The 22580-nt window shown below is 35.2% G+C and overlaps 1 protein-coding gene and 1 pseudogene across 4 annotated transcripts in view; both read left to right on the forward strand.

The window, feature by feature from the left end:
• The window catches only part of KIAA0232 (KIAA0232 ortholog), a 102694-nt gene that overhangs the window by 6888 nt on the left and 73226 nt on the right, over positions 1-22580 (forward strand). The gene's annotated exons all lie outside the window — the stretch shown is intronic.
• Positions 4223-5200, forward strand: LOC122732028 (annotated as a pseudogene).

The raw sequence follows: 22580 nt of genomic DNA on the forward strand, positions 1-22580 counted from the left end.
ATAAATAAATGAAATTCCAACCTAGGTCCTCTGACTTAACCAAATGCTCTTTCTACTTGATCATTTCTAAGAGACGTGAGATAGTATTGCAATCTAATCCTCTTTTAAATGATATGACTATACAATTTTTTTAATCTAAGGAATACTTTACATATATGGGCACATATGTGTGTATATGTTTATAGATGGTAGCAGTGTTAGAATAATTCTATTCTGAAAACTGGACAATGTCCCCTTGGCAGGTAAGGATATTTAGACTTTTTAATAAAGCAGCTGGCTGTTGAGTCCTTGTCACATTATTAGTATTATTAGTATATTGCCAGTCCCCCATACCCCTACCCACTGAAAAACTTGGTACTCTGATGCTGTTGAACAATTTCTCAAGGTTTGCAATCTTGGTGATATCCTTAATTCTTCCCTTTCCCTTTTATTCTCTCCCTGCCCCCCCCCCCAGTTATTTCCCAGTTCCATTGATTCTATCTCCATGATATCTTGAATCTGTCCCCCCCTTTTTTCCTATTCTCAGGCCCTCATCATCTGTCTTCTGGATTATCTTCATCACTTCCTAACTGGTCTTCCTGCTTCCAGTCACTTCCTTCTCTAATCTCCCTTTCACACAGCTGCTAAAATAATCATTCCAAGGAGTCAGTCTAATCACATCATTCCTTTGCTCAAAAACTTTCAGTGGTACCCTTTGACCTCCAAGGGGAAAAAATACAAACTCCATTAACTTTTCCAATCTTATTTTACATTACTCCCCCTTTCCCACTTTACATTCCATACAAACCATGTTGTTAGTTGTTCCATGAACTTGACATTCCATTTCCTGTTCCTTGGCATTTTTACAAGCTGTCCACCATGACTGGAATGTACTTGCTTCTCTCATCCTTGCCTCTGAGATTCTTTACCTTCTCAATTTTAGTTCTGGTGCCACTTTTTTACAAGTGAAACTTTTCCTGATTCCCAATTTGTACCCTTACTCCTTTGTTAGTAGTCTCCCTTTTCAACTCAATTTATGTTCATTCATTTGTTTATTTATTTACTTATTTATAGCATATTTCCCCCCATGTTTATAAGTTCCATTAATTAGGGACTGCATTTTTTTCTTTGTATCTATCATTAGTGCCTTGAACATAGTAGATACTTAATAATTGTTTGCTGAAATAAATTCTAGTCTGACTGTGTGAAGATTGCTAGAGTGAAAAGGAAGTAACTGAGTGAGCCATAGATGCAGTATTTAGGATGGTGATTACTTTGCAGGCTATTTTTTATACGAAAAAAGAAAATTTAATTATATTTTTCTGTTTGTAAAATAATATTCATAATGGTGACTCTGAAATACTGCTACCTTCTGAATTACCAAAGAAATATTAAATTTGTTATATTTCCCAAAACATAAGTTTCAGAGGAAGGATTCCTTACTTTGGGCCTTGTATTATTCAGTATTCTGTTTATTTTAAAGTTTTATGAAAAAGGAAGCAGCTAGACCACTATAGTTATAAAACAACAACAACATAGGTTTTATCGTTAAAATGGATTTCTGAAGTGATCCAGCAAAACTTCCTCGTTGAGATTCCTTTTCTAGTGTCTGACAGATGACTTTCTAGCCTATGTGCAAACATTTGCAGGAGCTCCTTATAGGGCAACTTTTTTTTTTTTTTTACTGTTTGACAAGTATTTTAATTGTAAACTTTTCTCATGTTGAGTCAAAAAATGTTTCTTTTAATTTTACCCATAAGTTTCTTTAGGTTAAAACCCAAAACTTTTTGGAACAACATTGGACAGTTCTTTTCCTTCTTTTATATGGCAACCTTTCAACTATTTGAGGATACATATTGGATCATCTTTTTTGTGTTCTCTTCTGGATTCAACATAGCCAGTTCCTTTAATAGTTTTGCATACCACCGTGTACCAGCTTATTTGTGTAACATTGTTGGAAGTTCTCACTCTTTTTTATGGCTAGTTTTAATGCTTTTTGGTTTTTATATAGCTAACTTTATGCTTTCAATGACCAATCAATGGCATTGAGCTCTTTGGGCATCTGGAACTGGTATCCTTGAGATAATCCTAGGAACCACAAGTGTATTTGTTCTAGGCAATTTGCTTCAACCCATAATTTCCCAATGGATTTAATTTTATTTACTCTAATAGCATGCTTCTACTTCTGGAGGGATGGCTTAGTTACTGAAGTTTACTGGATGAATTGGTACGTCTCTTAATAAGATGAGGATCCCTTGATAAAGGGCAAGTTGAGCCCTGGAGTCAACCTATAGAGAGTCCTGTGGGACAGCTTCGAATCCTTTCTCTATTTGGGGGCATTGAAAATTTGCAAAGCTATGATAGTGGGTTTAGGAGGTAGGGTGAGGAGAAGAATGACTTAGGGCAATGGTTGGTTACTTTTCAGTAACATGATCAAAAATGCTTGGAGTGGGAAAGGCCCTTAAGAATATATTATCTTGGGGCGGCTAGGTGGCACAGTGGATAAAGCACCGGCCTTGGATTCAGGAGTACCTGAGTTCAAATCCGGATTCAAACACTTGACACTTACTAGCTGTGTGACCCTGGGCAAGTCACTTAACCCCCATTGCCCCTCCCCCAAAAGGAATATATTATCTTGATGGGAAGCTAGGTGGCACAGTAGATAAAGCACCAGCCCTGGAATCAGGAAGACCTGAGTTCAAGACTGGCCTTAGACACTTGACACTTACTAGATGTGTGACCCTGGACAAGTCACTTAACCTTTATTGCCCCCCCCCCAAAAGAATATATTATCTTCTTTTCCTTGAGCCAGATAATTTTTTTGGCACTTGTTACTTTCCCTTTTGTAAAAAAGAGAAGTTTGGACTCAGTACACTTTAAGGCCCATTCTAGTTGTAAAATGCCTTCATGGAAGATTTGCTGCCTGATACAGTGCTACTCAATTGTGTTTTCAATGGTTATACCAAATATGTGGCTCAAGCCTTGGTAGTTTCGACTACCCTGGAAAGGAGTTTGGGCCTAGTGGTGGCCTATGTGTCTTTTGTCCAAGAACTTGTGTCACCAAGTTTGAAGATGCCAGGGGCAGCAAAAAGAAAATGAATTTTCCAACTACGGTAACTCTCAAGACTACTGGTTAGTAGGATTTTGATATGTTGATATCAAAATAGGAAGAACAATTAGCTCTACCTATTTTGGTAGAGGCATACATGAAATCATAGATACTTGAAATATAGAATGTAGGTATGAATGAATAAATACTTAGGATATACTCTGATAGCTTATTCTCAATAAGTTATTCATTCTGCAAGGCACTGTGATAGATGCTGGGGATACAAAGACAAAAGAGAAAAATAGTTCTTGCCTTTAAGTGGCTTACATCCTAAAGAATGGTGGCAGTGCTGGTAGAACAATATGTACACGTATAAGTACAGAAAAACATAAAAATTAACCTTGAAGGGAATAGCATTAGCAGCTTAGGGGGTCAGGTCAGGTCTTATGCAGAAGGTGGCAGTTGAACTGTCTTGAAGGAAACCAGGAATTTTATTGTTTTGTTTTGTTTTAATAAAGTATTTTATTTTTTTTCCCCGTTACATGTAAAGATAGTTCTCAACTTTTGTTTATACAAGCTTTCCAATTTCAGATTTTTCTCCCTCCCTCCCCTCCCTCCCCCCTCCCCTAGACAGCAGGTAATCTGACATAGGCTATATATACATATATATATGTATATGTATATATGTGTATATATATATATATATATATATATATATATATATATATATATACACCCTCCGCATCAGCCATGCTATAAGAGAAAAACCAGAGCAATAACGAAAAACCTCAAAATAGAAAAACATCGGCACCAAAAACAAAAGAAATAATATGGTTCATTCAGCATCTATACTCCACAGTTCTTTTTTTTTTTTCCTGGATTTGGAGATCCTCTTCTATCATGAGTCCCCTGGAACTCTTCTGTACCATTGCATTGGCGAGAAGAATCTAGTCCATCACAGTAGATCAACTCTCAATGTTGATGATACTGTGTACAATGTTCTTCTGGTTCTGCTCATCTCACTCATCATCCGCCCATGCAAGACCCTCCAGGGGAAACCAGGAATTTAAAGAGGAAGAGGTACATGCATTCCGGGCATGGAGGACAGTCAGATCATGTCCCCAAACCAGCATTTATTAAGTACCCACTCTATCCAGTCACTGTGCAAATGCAGTGAAAAGGCTTTTGGGGATCATGGAAGTTGGCAAGAATAAATACCTCACCAAAGTGGGCAAAAAAGAAGCCACAAAGAAAGTGGTTGGTTTAAAGAAAGATTAGTATGATTTCAAGGCACAAGTGTAAAAATATTGACAAGGTCCTAGTCACAAGGACTCAAGAAATGGGAATTACTTCTGAAGTGAGCCATGGTATTCTTTTTTTTTTCAATCATGTATAAGGTATTTTATTTTTTCCATTACATGTAAAGATAGTTCTCAACTTTTGTTTAGACAAGCTTTACAATTTCAGATTTTTCTCCCTCCCTCCCCTCCCTTCCCTAGACAGCAGGTAATCCGATATAGGTTATATCTATATATCTCTATACATATACATATAGATATAGATATATACACACACACATATATATACACATAATAACATTAATCCTATTTCTGCATTAATCCTGTTACAAGAGAAAAAGAGCCATGGTATTCTACACAATTATGAACTAAGTTCAAATTGATTACTAAAGATGTGCAGGATAAAAATTTTCTGGCTAATTTCTATGGAATGGACCTTACCTTGAACAAGATGTGATTTAAGCTTACGTTGATGTCAAAAACACCAAAGCTACTTACATTGCCTCTTTTGTGTGGATTTTTACCAAGAAATATAGCAAGATCCGTGAGACCTTTTATAGCCAGCCACAGCAGGTCTTTCAGATTCACAAGAAAATGACAGAAATCATGACCACCCATAGATGCAGACAGATGATTTGAAAGAAGACAATAAGTTGATTCCAGACACCATTGGAAAAGACACAGAAAAGACTTGCCAATCAGTTTACTCTTTCCATGATATATTTGCTCAAAAAGTCAAGATGCTCAAAAAGCCCCCAAACTAATGAAACTACATGATGAAGACAGGGGCTCTAGAAAATCTTCTGAAGATGAAACAGACATGAAAGTATAAAGAGTTGTTGAATATGAGCCATCAGTTCAAGAATCAGTGTAAAATATTTTTCAACTTTTAAAGACTGAAAATTTTTAAAAGTAACATAGGAAAAAAGTAACATAGGGCTTGGTTTTAAAGATCTTTAAGTAATAAACAGTTTATTTTTTATCTTATGAGATAGTAATAGAGAGCTACTGGATTTTGAGTAGATGGAGAGGGAGTGATATGGTCAGAACTGAGTCTTAGATAAATTATTTGAGCAGCTCTTGTGGAGGATGGATTGGAATGGGGAAAGATCTGACATAGGAGGACCAATTAGGAGGCTATTTTACTGTTCCAGGCAAGAGGTGATATAGGCCTGAACATATGAGTGGAGAAAAGGGGACATATGCAAAAAATTTTGTGGAAGTAGAAAAAAGCAAGTGATTGGATTGTTCAGATGGGTAGGTGTGGGAGGCAAAGATGTGTCCTGTTTTGGACATGTTGAGTTTGGGGTGAGTGCATGATACTTTGTAATGTTGCTGATGTAGGAATAGAGCTCAGAATAGGAGACTAGAGCTGCATATATAGATCTAAGAGTCATCTACATAGAAATGTGATAATTGAACCATTCCAATGAGATCATGAAGTGGGAGCACACAGAGAAAGGATAGTTTAGGGCAAAACCTTGGTGGGGGGTGGGGGGACATCCACAGTATGTATGGATGATAATCCAGCAAAGGAGATTGAGAAGGAGCAGTCAGATAGGTCCAATGTAGAAACAAGAGAGAACAATTTTATGAAAACTCAGATGGAAGAGTAACAAGGAGAAGAGGTCATCAAGAAGTGCCAAGTGGCTACCAAAAGGTCGAGAAGGATGAGGATTAATAAAAAGGCATAGATTGGTAAATTAGAAATCATTTGTAACTTTAGAGAGAGTAATTTTAGTTGAATGACATGGTGGAGGCCCAGATTGCTGAGAGTTTAGGAGAGTTGGAGAAGTGGAGGCAATACAGTTTTTCAGTTTGAGAAAGAGAAAATAGCACTTCTGTTAATCTTCTTTCTTCTGAGTTGGAGAAATGGTGTCCAAATATTTCAAATAAAACATTTAAACACCTAGTCTGAACCCCCTCAATTTACAGATCTTAACATGAAGTTCTTAAGCTCTTGGCTAGCAAACTCAGCAGAGAACCAAACCAAAAAGATTGTTTGGTCTTTCTGCTACTTTGATTAATGATCCTATTGGAACATTAAATAATCCAAAAAGAATCAAGGTACTTTAAAACAACAGGTTTCATTGGAGAATAGATTACTAAGAACCCCAAGTGGCTTGGCTATGGAGGTTACAAAAACTGCTAACATTGTTGAGTATTCATTTTGTGTAGACAATACCAGTCATATAAAAAATGGGGAAAAAATGGAAAATGCTCCTACCTTCAAAGATCATCTTTTCATTGGGGAAGTAACATTTTTTAAATAATTTCATAAACTTTTGTTCAACTAGACCACTAGAGAACTGAGTTGGGGTCAGCAAAGCCTGAGTTTAGAATCCTGTTTGTAGAAATAGTTACCAGCTGGGTGACCTTGGGCTACTCACTTAACCTCTTTGACCTTTAGTTTCCTCATCTGTGAAGCAGGAATAATAAATATCTTCTACTAAAGGCAGCTAGATAGTAAAGTGAAATCAGGAAAACCAAAGTGCAAATGTAGCCTTAGACATTTACTAGCTGTGTGCCCCAAAGTTACTTCATCTCTGCTTCACTTTCCTCAACTGTAAAATAAGAGGTAATAACAGCACCTACCTTTAAGGATTGTGTGAGGATCAAATGAGATATTTTTAAAGACTGGTATATAATAGATGCTATATAAGTGTGTATTCTCTTCCCTATCCCTCCTTCCCAGGGTTGTTAGGATAAAAATGAGATAATATATGTAAAGTGCTATATAAATGTTAGCTATTACTCTCATTTATTAGTCAACAAGCATTTACAATTCTGATATATGCTAGGTTCTATGCTAGATGATATGGATACAATAAATAGTGAATGAAACAATATGATAAATTTGTTACCTATGAAATGTTACCTTAGGTAACAAATTTACATTACATAATATATAACTGGGCCTTCATGCCAGCAAGGCAATCCTTTTATACCTTCCTAATGAACTCGCCACAGCAGCTTTTCCAAACCTTTTCATCTATAGCTTCTTCTTTCCCTCCCCTTTCAACTGATTTTACTGAAAAATTGAGGCCATTCACTGAGAACTTCCTGTTTTCTCCCTCTTCCTAATCTCATATCTCCCAGATGCCTTCTTCTACTATCTCCACCTTTACCCATTTCTCTCTCCTTGTATGGCAAATCCCTTAGATGCACAAGTGATCCCATTCTATCCTGTCTTTTACCCCCTCTGTCATCCCTACTTTCTCATTTATCTTCAGTCAGTCTGAGATTACTGGCTACAAACATGCCCATATCACCCTATCCTCAAAAAATATTTCATTTGGTCTGTTCATCCCTGGTAACTGTTATCCCACAGTCCCTTCCTTTTGTGGCTAAACTCCTTGAGAAGGCCATCTGTAATTGATTGCTCTATTTCCTTCAATCTCATGCTTCTTAATTCTTTACAGTTTGGCTTCCAGTCTCATCATTCAACTGAAACCGTTCTCTCCAGAATTACTAATGATAACTTAATTGACAAGTCTAATGGCTTTTCCCCAATCCTATCCTTCTTGACCTCTTTTCCAACTTTGACACTGTCAATCACCCTCTTTTCCTTGACTCTCTCTTCTCTTTAAGTTTTCATAACACTACTCTCCCCTGGTTTTTCTTCTGACCACCTTGTCTCAGTCTCGTTTGCTAGACCTTCACCCAAATCATATCCAGGCCTTTCCTCTCCTCTTCCCTTCCTAACTATTTTACTTGGTGATCTCATTAGCTTCCATGGTTTCATCAGCATTTCTATATTAATAATTCCAAAATTTCCTTATCCAGCCCTAACCTCTCTGCTGAACTCCAGTCTCGTATCTTCAACTGCCTATTAGATATTATGACCTGGATGTCCCGTTGTCATCTTAAACTCAGAATGTTAACAGGAAATCCATCATCTTCTCCTTCCAACTCTGCCTTCTTCCTAACTTCCATAGTACTGTTGAGGGTACCACCATCTTCCCAGTCACCCAGGCTCTCACAGTAGGTGTCATCCTGGTTCTTCTCACTCTCCTCATATCAAATGTGTTACCAAGTTTTGTTGTATCTACCTTTGTAACATCTCTTGCATACACCCCTTCTCTCCTCTGACACTGTTACCATTCTGGTACAGGCCCTATCACATCGTGCCCAGACTTTTTCAACAGCCTCAAGTCTCTCCCCAATATAGTTCATCTTCTACCCAGCTGTCAAATTAATTTTTCTAAAGTGCTGGTCTGACCATGTCACTCCCCTGTCCAATAAACTCCAATGTCAACCTATCACCTCCAGAAGAAAATATAAAAACCTCTGTTTCATGTCCAAAGCCCTTCATATCTGCCCCCTTTCCTTTCCCGTCTTCTTACGCTGTTCCTACTCTACCTCCAGAACTCTCTGATCCAGTGACACTCGGTGTTCCTCAAATGAGAAAAACTTCATTTCCTGACTCTGTGCCTGAAATTTTCTTCCTCCTTGCTTCCCTCAAGTTCCAGCTAAAATCCTGCCTTCTATAAGAAGACTTTCCTGTTCCCCCTTAAATCCAGTCCCTTCCCTCTATTGATTATCTCCAATTTATCTTGTTTATGCATAGTTGTTGGCATGTTGTTTCTTCCATTAGATTTGAGAGCCAGGATTTTCTTTCACCTTTCTTTATATACCCAGCATTTAGCATAGTGCCTGGCATTGGGTAGGCACTTCATAAATAATTGTTGACTGACAGATCTACTTAAAAGGAGCTTACCCCCTAATGGGGAAGATGAGAAGATATAAAGTATAAGCAAAATAAATACAAAACAGTTCAATACAAGGTAATCTGAGGGGGAGATCTAGCAGATCTGCATTAGCAGGGATTGTGGAGAAGGTGGTGCTTGAGAGCTTCATCTTGGAAGGAAGATGAAGATTCTTTGAGGCTATGATGAGGAGGCAGTGCATTCCAGGAATGGGGCACGGCCAATTCAAAGTCACAGAGATGGGAAGTGGAGTGTTATGTGTGAGGAACAAAGAGAAACCCATAATTCCAAAGTGTGTAAATGATTATATTTAATTTACTGAGGAGTATATGTTCACTTTATACTTAGATTAATTGTGTTTATCAACTATTGAACCCTTACCACTACTAAGGTTTGTAGGACACTCACAACCTCCACACTATTACAAAAGCTGAAGAGGTCTGAAAATGATGTTTAGAACATTATTCCATTCAGTTAAACTTGTTTTTGAGCTTTGGTACTTTGGTACTTTGTTTTTTGTTAACCTGTTTCTGTTTGTCATTCTGATACTATCTAGCCTGACATTTTTTTTCTTATAATTCATTCTTATTGTAGTTATGGTCTAATGAGTGTCCTATGTCCTTAAAGAATATCTTGTCTGGGGGGCAGCTATGTGGCGCAGTGGATAAAGCACTGGCCCTGAATTCAGCAGGACCTCAGTTCAAATTTGGCCTCAGACACTTGACACTAGCTGTGTGACCCTGGACAAGTCACTTAACCCTCATCATCTCCCCCCCCCCCCCCCAAAAGAAGAATATCTTGTCTGGTCAGTGCTTTTGTTCTCTGAATTGAGATTTTTGGAACATTATTATAATTGAGATTTCTATCTACAGTAAGCAATAGGCACATTTAAATTTGGTTTTACAAAGTATTGGGGGGGTATTTCTGTGTTTGTGTTTTGAAGAGACACTATGATGATACGTTAGACACCATTAAAAATGAAAGTTTATTATTTGAGAATCCTGATACTATGATTTCGTGTTAATCTGAGGTATTCAGAAGGTAGAAATATTAGACAAAAATATTTTCATTTAATTAAATTCAGAGAATAGCACTTAAATTAATGTGATATAGAATCCTTTGTGACTTCAGCTTCACATTTGCTGAAAAATTAGTCTAAAGGTACAAATATCTTGGTGGGGCAGTTGGTGGCACAGTGGATAAAGCACCAGCCCTGGATTCAGGAGGACCTGAGTTCAAATCCGGCCTTAGACACTTGACACTTACTAGTTGTGTGACCCTGAGCAAGTCACTCAACCCTCATTGCACCACGAGGAAGAAGAAGAAGAGGAGGAGGAGGAGGAGGAGGAGGAGGAAGAGGAGGGGAGGAGGAGGAGGAGGAGGAGGAGGAGAAAGAAAGATTATCCCATAACCACTTCCATTAAAAATAAACGTGTAGGGGGCGGCTAGGTGTCGCAGTGGATAGAGCACCAGCCCTGGATTCAGGAGTATCTGAGTTCAAATACGGCCACAGACACTTGACACTTACTAGCTGTGTGACCCAGGGCAAGTCACTTAATCCCCATTGCCCCGCAAAAAAACAAAAACAAAAACAAAAAACCCAACAACAACATCAACAACAAAAATAAACGTGTAGGGGCAGCTAGGTGGCGCAGTGGATAAAGCACCAGCCCTGGATTCCGGAAGACCTGAGTTCAAATCTGGCCTCAGACACTTGGCACTTACTAACTGTGTGACCCTGGGCAAGTCACTTAACCCCCATTGCCCCACAAAAAAAAAATAAAATAAACATGTGTATATGTATGTATATATTGATCACAAAATACTCCAGGTTAAAAAAAAATTAAACACACACACACTCCAAGTTATTCCTTTTACAAGAGAGAAGTTCCACTTCAGAACTAATTCAAGGTTTTGTTGGATTTAGATAAGAAGTACATTTTAACTCTTCTATAGCCATTGGTTTCTGAACTCATGCCTTTCTTTGTATTACTAGTGGTACTGACCCAATTATTGTTGCTGCTTTTGATCCTGACCTAATATATGTATAAATTTTTACCACAAAGGAGCTTTTTAAAAAATGAACATCCAGAAAAGAAGGTAATGGTATACTGAAGTATAGCATAAGACCCATCTTCCCTTTATGATTGTGTTTCCATTCAACATTACATCAAAGTAATGAAGATGTGATAGAATTTGGCATGGTTCTAAGAAACCCATGTACTTCCCTAGTGTTTCACAATTAAGTTTGGATATGATTGTAGCATTTCTATTTTTGAAGATGATTTAACAGTTAACACACTGAAATAAAAGTATTAGTTTTATAAAGGATGTTAAAAAATCTTTTTGCCCGTGCCTAGTATGTGCTAGGCACTGTGCTACGCCCTGAGTTACAAAAACAAAATTGAAACAGTTCCTGCTCTTAAAGAGCTTATACACTGCTAATAAAAATGTAACTTGAGCATCTGAAGAACCTTGCCATCTTCCATTTGGAATCTGAGCCAGACATCATCTTTTATAACGTCAGTGAACATATTTGGTGAGCTTGTGCATCCCTGTTTTATGCTTTGGTTATACTGATAATTAAAGGATCATCTGTTAAAGTTATCTATATAGTTACCTCTAAAAAAGAATCTTAACATTGTGGGGAGAAGCTTTGTTCTACTCAATCATATGCCCTTTTTGGGGGTACTAGGCAAGTAATCACAATGGGATCTTATGACTACCCTTCTCAGATGAATGTGCAAATGTTATCTCTGTAGAAAATTTGTGAAATACTGTCTATTCCTTTTTCATTTTCCTAGAGTAATGTTGATGCATGTGTAGACTATTTTTGTAAAGATTTTTCAGAGATGAGAAGGTAAACACATGGGTCAGTGGTTACAGATGTCTGTTTAATGCTATTGTATGTAACCTTTTATATTTACTATCTTGAATCCCTGAATGTATTTAAAATTGCCTAGTCTCTAGCTCAGATATCCTCTGTACATATTTAGTCAATTTCAGTTTATTCTTCTTGATTCCGCTTTCTTAAGTACTGTTTCCCCTTTTATAGCAATTTAATTACAAAAAAAACCCTTCCTCCCTAGTATGTGTTAGGCACTGTGCTAAATCCTGAGTTACAAAGACAAAATTGAAACAGTCCCTGCTCTTACTGAAAGTTAAGATTCCAAATGTGTCTGTTTTACTATTAATGAGGACAGATCTCTATAGAAATGCTGGCAAACAGTCTTCTATTTTGTGTTCATTTGTTGTCATTCTTTCAGTTTTGTATATTAACGTTCTTAGGGTGATCAAGTTTATTTAGTTGGAGCAAATGCCAAGTTGCAAGTTTGGTTTCTCCTTTCCTGCTGAAAAGGTGTTTTGAAGATGACCTTTTACTCTAAATTAGAGTTGCCCTTGACCTCCTTTCTTTTGATCAGCTTTATCTAGCTGAGGCAATGTCCTGGCTTTATTCACCTCCTAACTGTGATATTTAAACTTCTTAACAATTGGTAATACATAGAATCAATGACTTTTATGTGTTTTCCATTTCTCATAGCCAACAGCTTATTTAAATACGTCGTGCTAAAGTTGCTATAATTGTACAAAGTTTAGTCTTCCCAGCCATATTTTTTCTAATTTGCTGTTATTGTTTACCTTCGTTCTAAGTTGGTGATCTTGCTGTATTCCCCCGTCAAAAAGCAATCATTTTTTAGCTTTAAGATACAGTGACTTTCATTTTTGTGATGTTCAATGATTTTCATGTCTAGCACCTTTCAACATTTTTCTTAAAGAAAAGTTTTATGTTGTACATGCTTGGGACTTTTAAATAATTTGTCTTATATTTCTTAATCCTAAGTCATGTTTTTCCCTCTATTTTAAAAAAAGTATTGAAGCAAGATTTAGCCACTTCATTGCTATATAAGCTACCATACCACTTCAGTGACCTTGTTTGCCATTTAGTTCTTGCACTGCTAATTAGTTCTTCCACCTTTGAAAGGGATAAGGATAACTCAACTATGATTACATTGCAGTATTATAAAAGGTTTTTCCTTTTTCAGTCAGTCAACATACTGAGCAACTACTGTGTAGACACATTGCTTTAGGTGCTGTGGAAGATATAGAAGTATTAGTTTGTGTTTCTTGCTCTCAAAAAACTTGAAATCTGATTCTGGAAAACAAAACTGACAACTGAATTTAATAAACATTTATTAAGTATCTTCTCTGTGCCAGGAACTATGCTAAACACTTGGACTTAGATGAAAAGAAGAATGAGTATGCCCCTCTATGGTAATAAGTGCAGTAGGAGTATGGAGAAGATGATTGTGAGCCAGAGAGGCAGAGAAGAGTTTTGGAAGAATTGGCCTTAGGAAGAGCAGGTGGGATTTAGAAGATGGAAGAGAGGAGAAAGAGGGTTCTTAGAAAGGAGAAGCCAATCAGCAGTCATTTCTTTAGTTCCTATTCTGTTCATGGCAGTGTGCTAGGTTCTGGAGGTACAAAGACAAAAATAAAATAGGCACAGAATTGGGCATTGCTAGGACCAAGAAATGAGAAGATGGAGGGATTAGAAAGTGAATGAAGACCATGGAGAGCCTGATCCTTGCCAAGGGCTTTGGACTTCATACAGAGTAGGTAACTACGGGTACAGCAGCATCTTTAAAAATGTTTTTAGGAAGATGATTCAGACAGGACCCATTGGAGAGCAGAAAGACCAAAGGTAGGGAGATCAGTTAAAAGGCTCTTAGAATGAGATCTGAGAAAATGACAGGGGACAGTGGAGAATAGGGCAGATCAGAGGTATTGCCCACTTGGGTCGGGGGGAGTGACAAAACTTGGTAGGATATTGGATGTAGAGTGTGAAGAACTCTGAAGATTTTAGCCTCAAAGTCTGGAAAAATGGTTGTACTACTGATAGACAACAGAATGTGAGCTCCTTCAGGACAGACACTTGTATTTTTGTCTTTGTGTTCCTTACACCCAGCACAGTGCCTGAACCTGATTAGGCAATTAATATAAGCTTGTTGGATGAATTAATAGACGTAGGAAAAGGATATTTGAGAGAGGGAGCCAGTTTAGGATTAGTATAAACTAAATTATTTTGAGTGTAATATCCAGGTGGAGCTGTTCTGATGGGAGAGGTTTGGATTGAAGATGTCAAAGAAGTGATAGCTAAAGAGTAGAGGTCATACCACTGATACCACTCATGTGACTTTAGCTAAGTCACAAGCTCCCTAGGCCTCAGCTTTCTCACCTGTAAAATGAAAGTCTTCAATTAGATGCTTTTTAAGAACTTTTCTAGCTCTAGACCTATGGTCCTATGGTCTTACGATTAAAAGACTAAGTTACCACATTGACTTGAAATAACTTTGACATGGTTACTCATCTTCATACTATACCTGTAATAAGAGCAGGGTTATTTCTATTTTTACTTATGAAGAAATTGTTATATTTGAATATTGCTAAGTGCCTTCTCTAGATTACAGTTATGATCAAGAAATATTATTCTTAGAATAATCTTGAGAGAGTCTTATTCAAATCTGCTGTTTCATAAATGAATAACTGAGGCCCAGTGAGGGAGATCACACAGCTAGTTTGTGGGAGAGCTGGGACTAGAATCCAGGTCTTCAGAATACTAATCAAGTGCTTTTTGTCATTATACTGTGATGGTTGAGGCAAAACATGACACATGAAAGAAATTTCTAACTCCAAAACTAGCTCTTTCTTCATTTTAGTAATCACAAAGACTAGAGTTGAACCAACTAGACCAACTTCAAATTTATTTACATACATATGTGTGTGTGTTTTACCAATTCCAATTATATTATCATTAATTATTATTAACATAAAATAAATGTTTTCCAATTTGCTTTCAAATTTTGTGTTATTTGTCCTATGTTCTAACACAGATTTCATGGAATTGGTGACGCATGAGCTGATAGAAAGAGTACCTGATAGGTAAAAGAGTACTTGATAGGTAAAAAAAGTACCAATTCACAAATTCAGTCTGTGATGCTGTCAGAGTATCTTTTAAACTGATGAAAAAAGACAATCAAGGAAATTGTTGAATGGAATGAATGTGTCCATATGTAAACTTATCTGTGTGGCCCAACTGTAGACATTCATTCTAGTAAACATTTTGCATCAGTAAAGTCCTCAGTAATTTCAGAACAATAGCTTATATTTTGTATAATATTTCAAGGTTACAAAGTCTTTTATGCATGTATTAGATTCTCACAACCCAATGAGATAATTAGCTGTTATTCAACTAATTTTACTGATGAAAAAACTGAGGCTGAAAGATTAAGTAACTTCCTTACAGTTACACAAAGTTAGTACAAGGCTGGAATTCAGATTTGGACCTTATGGTTGTAAGTCCAGGGCTCTTTCCACTTTACCACATCACCTTAGAAGAAAATGGAACATTTTATCCCAATTTATTAAATATTTTAAGGTGAACAACTTAGTTTTTTCTTGAAGGTTAAGGTAAATTTTATATTTACCTTTAACTGAGGTACTTAAAACCTAAGGTAAGGTATATGAAATTGATATTTTATCCAATTAACATTTCTAAACTCAGAATTTAGAATGGCAAAGAATCTGACGAAGTCTTTTATGAGAAAAAGATAATATACTTTCTATTTCACTTGTCAGCATTTTGGAATAGAATTTATTTTCTTCTTAGCATTTGAATAGTTAACACTCTACCCATTCTCTATTCCTTATCCTCACCACCTCTTTTTTTTTCTTTCATTTTTAAACTTGCTGGGTCATGGAATATCTATTCTTGTAATACTTTTTTTTTCTTTTTGTCTGCATCCACCAAGGTATATTTTAATTATATTTTAATTTGTAGTAATGTTTCAAATTTAAAATGCTTTCTGATTTACAATGCTGCTTCAATTGTATTAATGTATTTTTCCTCATAATACAACATACCAATCCAAAATGTATTCTGCTTTGATTGCAATCTAATCAATAAAATGTTAAATGTGTACTTTGAAATGTAGCTTTATTAAAATGTCTTTTTAAAAAATGCTCGCAGTCTTTGTTGTTAAATAAATATATGTCTTTTCATTTACTTGGGTAATGATAAATTTCAAGCTAGCACCAGGCTCAATTTATAAAGTATAAAAGGAATTCTCACAGAAATGCTACTTAGGCTCAAAAATCCATCTTAAGTAAACTATTTTCCCAACAAGAAATAAAACAAAGCTGAAAGTACCTAAAACCTGAAATGAGTCAAAAAAATTTTAAAATTAGAAGTATGTATATTAGAGGGAAGCAAATCAGAATGTGTAAAAGATTAATAAACATTTACAACTATTAAATAAACTCTTGCCGAAACTATTTAGATTTGTCTGATATTCAATCCCAGAGAAAGGGTTAGAATCCCTGGTTTTACTCTTTTGTTGGTTTTTACGATTACTATAAGAACCATAGACTTCAATTAAGTTATTCCTTGGTTATAAATTAGGCCTTAGGGAAATGTTAGCTTTCTAATTTTTACTAGATTATCCTTTCGAATTATGACTCCAGTTGTTTTTAAAAGCTCTCCAATGGCTTGGAAAAGTTAATGTACCTTTCTTGTCTGACTTAGAGCACAGGAATAGCTTGCTTATGCTTAGGATTTGTCCTAAAGAATTAATTTCTTGAACTAGAAAATTTATTGATGGAATATCCCAAATATGAAATCCATAAATGAAGACGAGACTATACATTTTAAAAATTATATACTTTAGCGTTTTGGCAATAACTTTTGCTGAATAGTTTAAGTCGATCTGATTTCAACAACCTAGTTAATCCTACTCTGAATTTTTACGTGCATGGATTGATTGTTCAATTGAAACTAGAATTTTCAAAATTCATGATTTTTTTCCCAATCCTCTTTCATTTCTAACCAACAAGATGGTTAGGGTATGCTTGTGGAAGTTCTTCACTGAACTAGGCACCATTGAAAACTAGGCAAATACATCATGATATCTTTATGTATTACCAAAGCCTATCTTGAAAAATTATATTAGGAGTCAGTTTACTATTTGAAAGACAGCCCTGCCAGTAAATTGCCAAATTTATTAGCTTAAATTATACTCATCAAACATTGGAAGTACAATTTTTAAAAAACTGTTGACCATATCTGTTCCAGTGTGTTTGGAAGGAGTAGAAATTTCATTAAGAGATATCTTGTATCATTTTGTCTAGCATATTTTAGAATGTAGTGTCTGAGTTATCATTGATATCTAGTATTTTATGTAGTCAACTTAAACAAAGCTTGTGATCTTTGTTGATTTTTATACATTAAGTAAGATTTTGGATAAGTTTAATTGTTGCAATTATGCTCTATAAAAATAAACATGCTTATGTTGTTGTAAAACGTATATTTCTCATGGAATTGGGCTCAGAACTTGTGGATTTAAAATGTATGCCTTAAGTATATAATCTCATCATATTCACTTATTATCCTTGTTACCCCTTCAGTTTTAGAGAGTAGCATGTATAGCTTTAGGATTCTTCACAAAATTAAAGATCCAGTTTTAATTTGTAAAATTATTTTATAATATTTTACAGTTTTTAATGTCCAGATTCTTTAACTTTATTGTTTGTGCAAAAATAATGCCTTTATAAAGGTTTTAAGTTTCTAGTGTAATTTAATAATGGTGAAGCATCAGTTGTTTGGTTTTTTTAACCTCTGAAGTCCAGACAATAAGACAGTTTTAGTTTAGTTTTATTTCTTCCCGTAGTGAAGAGTATTTTCTCTTCTGTTGGGGGGGGGTGAATATGTGAAACTTTGAAAAAATAATTTAAGTATGCTTTTATCCAGAAAACAATTTGGTCACTGATGTAGTGATATGTGTGAATTGTCTACTTTCCCAGCCCATTCTTGTATGATAGACATCCATCTCTCCTGTTTCTGGTGATATAAGATATAGTTTTTATGCTTAGAACATCTTGGTGAACTATAAATTACCCTTATTTAATAATTTGATTCCATAATAGAATGAGATCAACCATACATTTAGCAAAAGTGTCAAAATTCCAATCTGTAGAAAGTGATTTAATCCGGAAAATTTACACAGATTTTTTTGTGATCAGATCTTAAGCTACAAGCAAAGTTCAGGAATACAACAGTAGCTAGTATGTGCTTGAAGTAGTTTTCTAGTACTTAGTTTAAAATACTAAAAAACATAGAGACCATTTGTAGATTTTCAAGTTTGTAGGCATTTGACCATTACATTGTTAACTGAGAAAAATCAGAGCTGTGCCTCTGACACTGGAATTTGGATCTATACTTGGACAGAACAGATCTTGATCTTATTTGTTTTGCTTCTTGTAGGAAGGTCTTATTTCTATCCATAACTTGAAAGTTTTCAGCTAAAATTTTAATTTAAAGAATCCATATATTTTCTTTTTCTTTCTTATCTCTTAAATATAAGGTGTATCATATGCCTACAACTTAATTCAGATATTTAATAGTTCTTAATTGATTGGTTGGGGAGAATAATCTCAGAATCTATGATAATATTTAGGAATTCTTTCATCCTAAAGAGCCATTTAAGAGGTCTTCATAAGAATTAGGGTTACTTATAAAAATATCTTTTTATGAGGTTACTTAGGTGATAGAAATTAAGAGAAAATTTATGACATGAGAAACTAGCTAAGTATACAGTTTTTGAGTGCATACCTTCAGTGATTATGGTTCTAGAGTCATTAAGGACAGATTCCAAGCATAACCAACATTCAGTTTTCTATTTAACAGTCATTTTCTTTATACATTCTAGATAAGTTATTTAAAAACATTGAATTCCATGAAGTCTTTCTTTATGCATAGGTGTGAATTAGAACTTGACCACATAGTCTCAAGTATCATGCTTGTTCGAACAGAACTTTGAATTCGTAATGGTTAGGTAGAGGCAAGACATTTCTATTTAGTATGCTTTTGCATATTTTAGTGACCCAGAGAGGGAAGACAATCTTCTAATTCTACCCTGGTATTACTAATTTAGATATATTTTACAAGGAAGGTTATTTTGCCATAGGATTTGATATACTTCTAGCATATCATTGGAAACAGTTGTAGGCTGACAATTCCTTATGATTTGTGGCCTGGCTGTGTCTTTTTGCAAATTTAATTTTGCAATTTAAAATACATTAGGTTTAGCCCTTGAACACTGTATTAAGTGATAGAATTTCAGAATAGGCTATGGAGTGTCTCTTCTGGACATAGATTGGTTCTGCTACCAGTCCATCTGCTAAGGAGGATGAACACCACCTTCTGTTCCAATTTCATTCACTGAGATGCAGAAACTGAACAGGTAAGAATTCTTATTTATGAAAGCCTAACCATCTGTCCTGGTATTTGCATTCTCAGATTTAGCAATTAAATGTCATTTAGGAGTTAGTGAAAGACCCCAATTTATTATTAGCTTAGTCAACCTTTTTAGGCATCTATTTTCTTTATCATCTCTTCTTTACTCTTCTTTCTTCTACATTTTGTTATATACTTATTCCTACCTTTACTAGTCTTTCTCTTTATGCAAAATTTCTTTGGTCCCCAAAAGATGATGTGACAGTCATTTTCAGAAATTGCAAATCCTTAAAAACTGAGTCCTTTAAGAAACCTATTGTGCTTTGTTTTCAGTATAAAGGTAGGGGACCAGTTAAAAACAGAACAGTATAAAAGGAGGAAAGATCCTGGATTCATTAGAGGGAAATGCCACAGTTAAATCAGGTTGAACTTCTATAGGAAAAAGTAAAAGGTAGCACATGAACAAAGTAATACAGATTAGGGTAGGATGGGACTAGATAAAAATACAGAAGAAAAAGGCTTAGGAGTCATTTCAAATTCAATTCAACAGACAGTTATTGAGGGCTTACTGAACAAAGCACCAAGAATGAGTGGGAAATATATACTACTGTGGGAGAAATTAAACACTGATATTGAAATGTACTTATAAAGAGTGTGACATGCAGAAGATTTAAGTAATTCTACTACTTTACTCTGCATTCTATTAGATTGTTGTGATCAACTTACCACATTTAAAACACTGTACATAGCTCTTTAAATTGTTTTATTTTTTCAAACTTGTTTCAATTTTAAAGTGATTATCCATAGCCACAACCTCTAGTGCATTCCCCAAGCTTCTAATTAACCTGAATTTACTTACATGTGTACATATTATTCCTTCTCTTGCACTTCCTCCCCAACAATCTTGCCAGTCAGCTATTTTAGTAGTTGGAGCAGTATGTGTTGATGGGGCTGAAATTCATTTTAAAAAATATCATAAAGTTGGCTTTATCTCACTTAGAGAGATATGCACATATAAAACAAGTAGAGTGTCTTAGGTTCTTGAAGGGAGGGACTATTTCACTTTTTGTTTTTGTATCTCCAGCATCTAAGACAATGTCTGACATATAGTAGTAGGCCAGACATAGTAAATGCTTGTTGATTAATTAAAAGTAGTTCTCTAACAAGTCTTAGTAATTGACTTATAAATTACATAACATTAAGCCAACAATGAGCTCTATTTTGTAGTTTGTTGATTCTTCACCCCTGAATTAGACATTCACTTTCCTGAAGGCAAAGAATTTAACTCTTCAGTTTTCTTTCAATTCTTTGAGTATTCAGCAATAATTAACAGACCTCTAATTCTGGATTCTTTTTCCTCTCAGATTTAGATCTAGGAAGTTTTTCAATTAAACTACTATTAGCTAGTGAAGAGAGGCTTTACATTTATAAAATAAGTATTACCTAAAGGACTTTATCTCATTACAGAGAGATGTCTGCAAGTGAAATAGAGCACAAGTGTATATAATTAAGTGCCTAAGGGGATGGAATGGGCAATAAATGTTAGAAGAGGTAAGAGCAGGGAAAGATCCAAGTAGGCTGAAATTTTCAAGGGAAGCTTCATAGAGAAGTTTAGGTCTCTATCTGAGTCATTTAGCTGTTCATGTTTTCAGCGTCGTGTTCCAGGCTCGAAAGAAGTTAACCATCTTCAGAAACAGTTTCTTCAACTTCTTCGGATTGCTACTTGCTACCTAATTGTTTCTGCATCTTGATAGTCTAACTTTGTCACTTGTGTTCTTTAGTGTTTAAATTCTTTTGCACTACTAATATTCTAAATGTCACAATTTGGCTGAAGTTCTAGTTTCATTGACTAATAATTTAAGGAATGTTAAGGTTCCTTACAGGTCTGACAGCAACTACTCCTCCAAATTCCATTGATTGGTAGAGTCAGGTTTGTGGTTAACTACCTATAAACTAGGACTATAATTTTGCAGAAATTCAGGTAGTTTTAGGAAAACATCTTTGTCTTCCCCTCCAAATGTTCATTAGTCCCACTGTGAATCTAATTGTTGCTTTCTACCTGCTCTTACGGCTTCTTGCCTTTTCTGACTGTCACTTAGCACCATCAGATTAATTTCTTACTATTGACCAAAGTTTATGAAAACCAAACAGAACAGAAACTTGTTGGAAAGCATATATAATATTTTTAAAGATCCATTTAATTTGGCACAGCTTAATTTCTTATAAGCTGTAAGAATGTAGGTGGACATTTTTAAAGATTGCTTTAAGTAAAATGGCAAAAAAATTACTGGCATGTGGAGTCTGAGTTTCAGGAACATACTTCATAGCACTTTTTAATTGCTAGTAAATTAGGTATAATCAGTTTTTTATGTTCAAATCTAAAGTTAGTCTTAAAGAATCAGTGCAGAAAAGTTGGCTTGTGGTGACATTACTACTATCTTAACAAGGAATTTTATTTTAGACCAGACATTATTTGTAGTTGTGCAGGTCAGACACATGACTCTTGCTCTAAAATATTCCCAAAGCATTAATTAATGTAGCATCAGGTAGCAGTGAAGTTTGGGACAATTGCTTATTTCAGTTGGACTATCCTTTCCCTCTTCTTCATCCTTTCATTTGTCCACTAGATAATATGTATATATAACATACATACATATGTAAAAAAACCTTCATAAAATAGCTGACAAATATAAACTGGTTTAATGTAATTTTACCTGATTAACAATATATTTATATTCTTCTATGCCAAAAACTTAAGTGTTAAATTTATGTTCTATTTTGTTAGTAATTATGTGAACAAAGAATGGTCACAACATAGTATAGATTTACTGGTAATATAAATGTACCAAGATTAGCAAAGTGTGGTTACTTTAGGTAATCAGTTGGAACTCAGAAATAGTTTGATTATGGTAAAATTTTGGTTATAGTGGTATTTGATTCTTTGTGATGGGTTTTGACCTGTAGCTGACATTTATAAGGAAAATCAAGAATGGATCACCTATTCTCTTTTCCCCCTCTAAAATATTTCCTAAATCTTAATCCTCAGTCATAGATATTTTCATAATCCCAAAAGTATTATAATGGCAGTGATTGATACTATGACTTATGGGATCAAAGTGGGGTATAAGAAAAGGTAGCTAAGTGTGTAGGAAAGGGGTACTATATATGTACCTTGAAAAGAAGTCTGATATTGTATTGTATTGCACTCACTTGCTGGTGATTTAAAGTTATTATTTTAAAAAATGTATTCCTTTGGGACA

Source organism: Dromiciops gliroides, chromosome 6 (assembly GCF_019393635.1).
Source record: "Dromiciops gliroides isolate mDroGli1 chromosome 6, mDroGli1.pri, whole genome shotgun sequence".
Taxonomy (NCBI): Eukaryota; Metazoa; Chordata; class Mammalia; order Microbiotheria; family Microbiotheriidae; genus Dromiciops; species Dromiciops gliroides.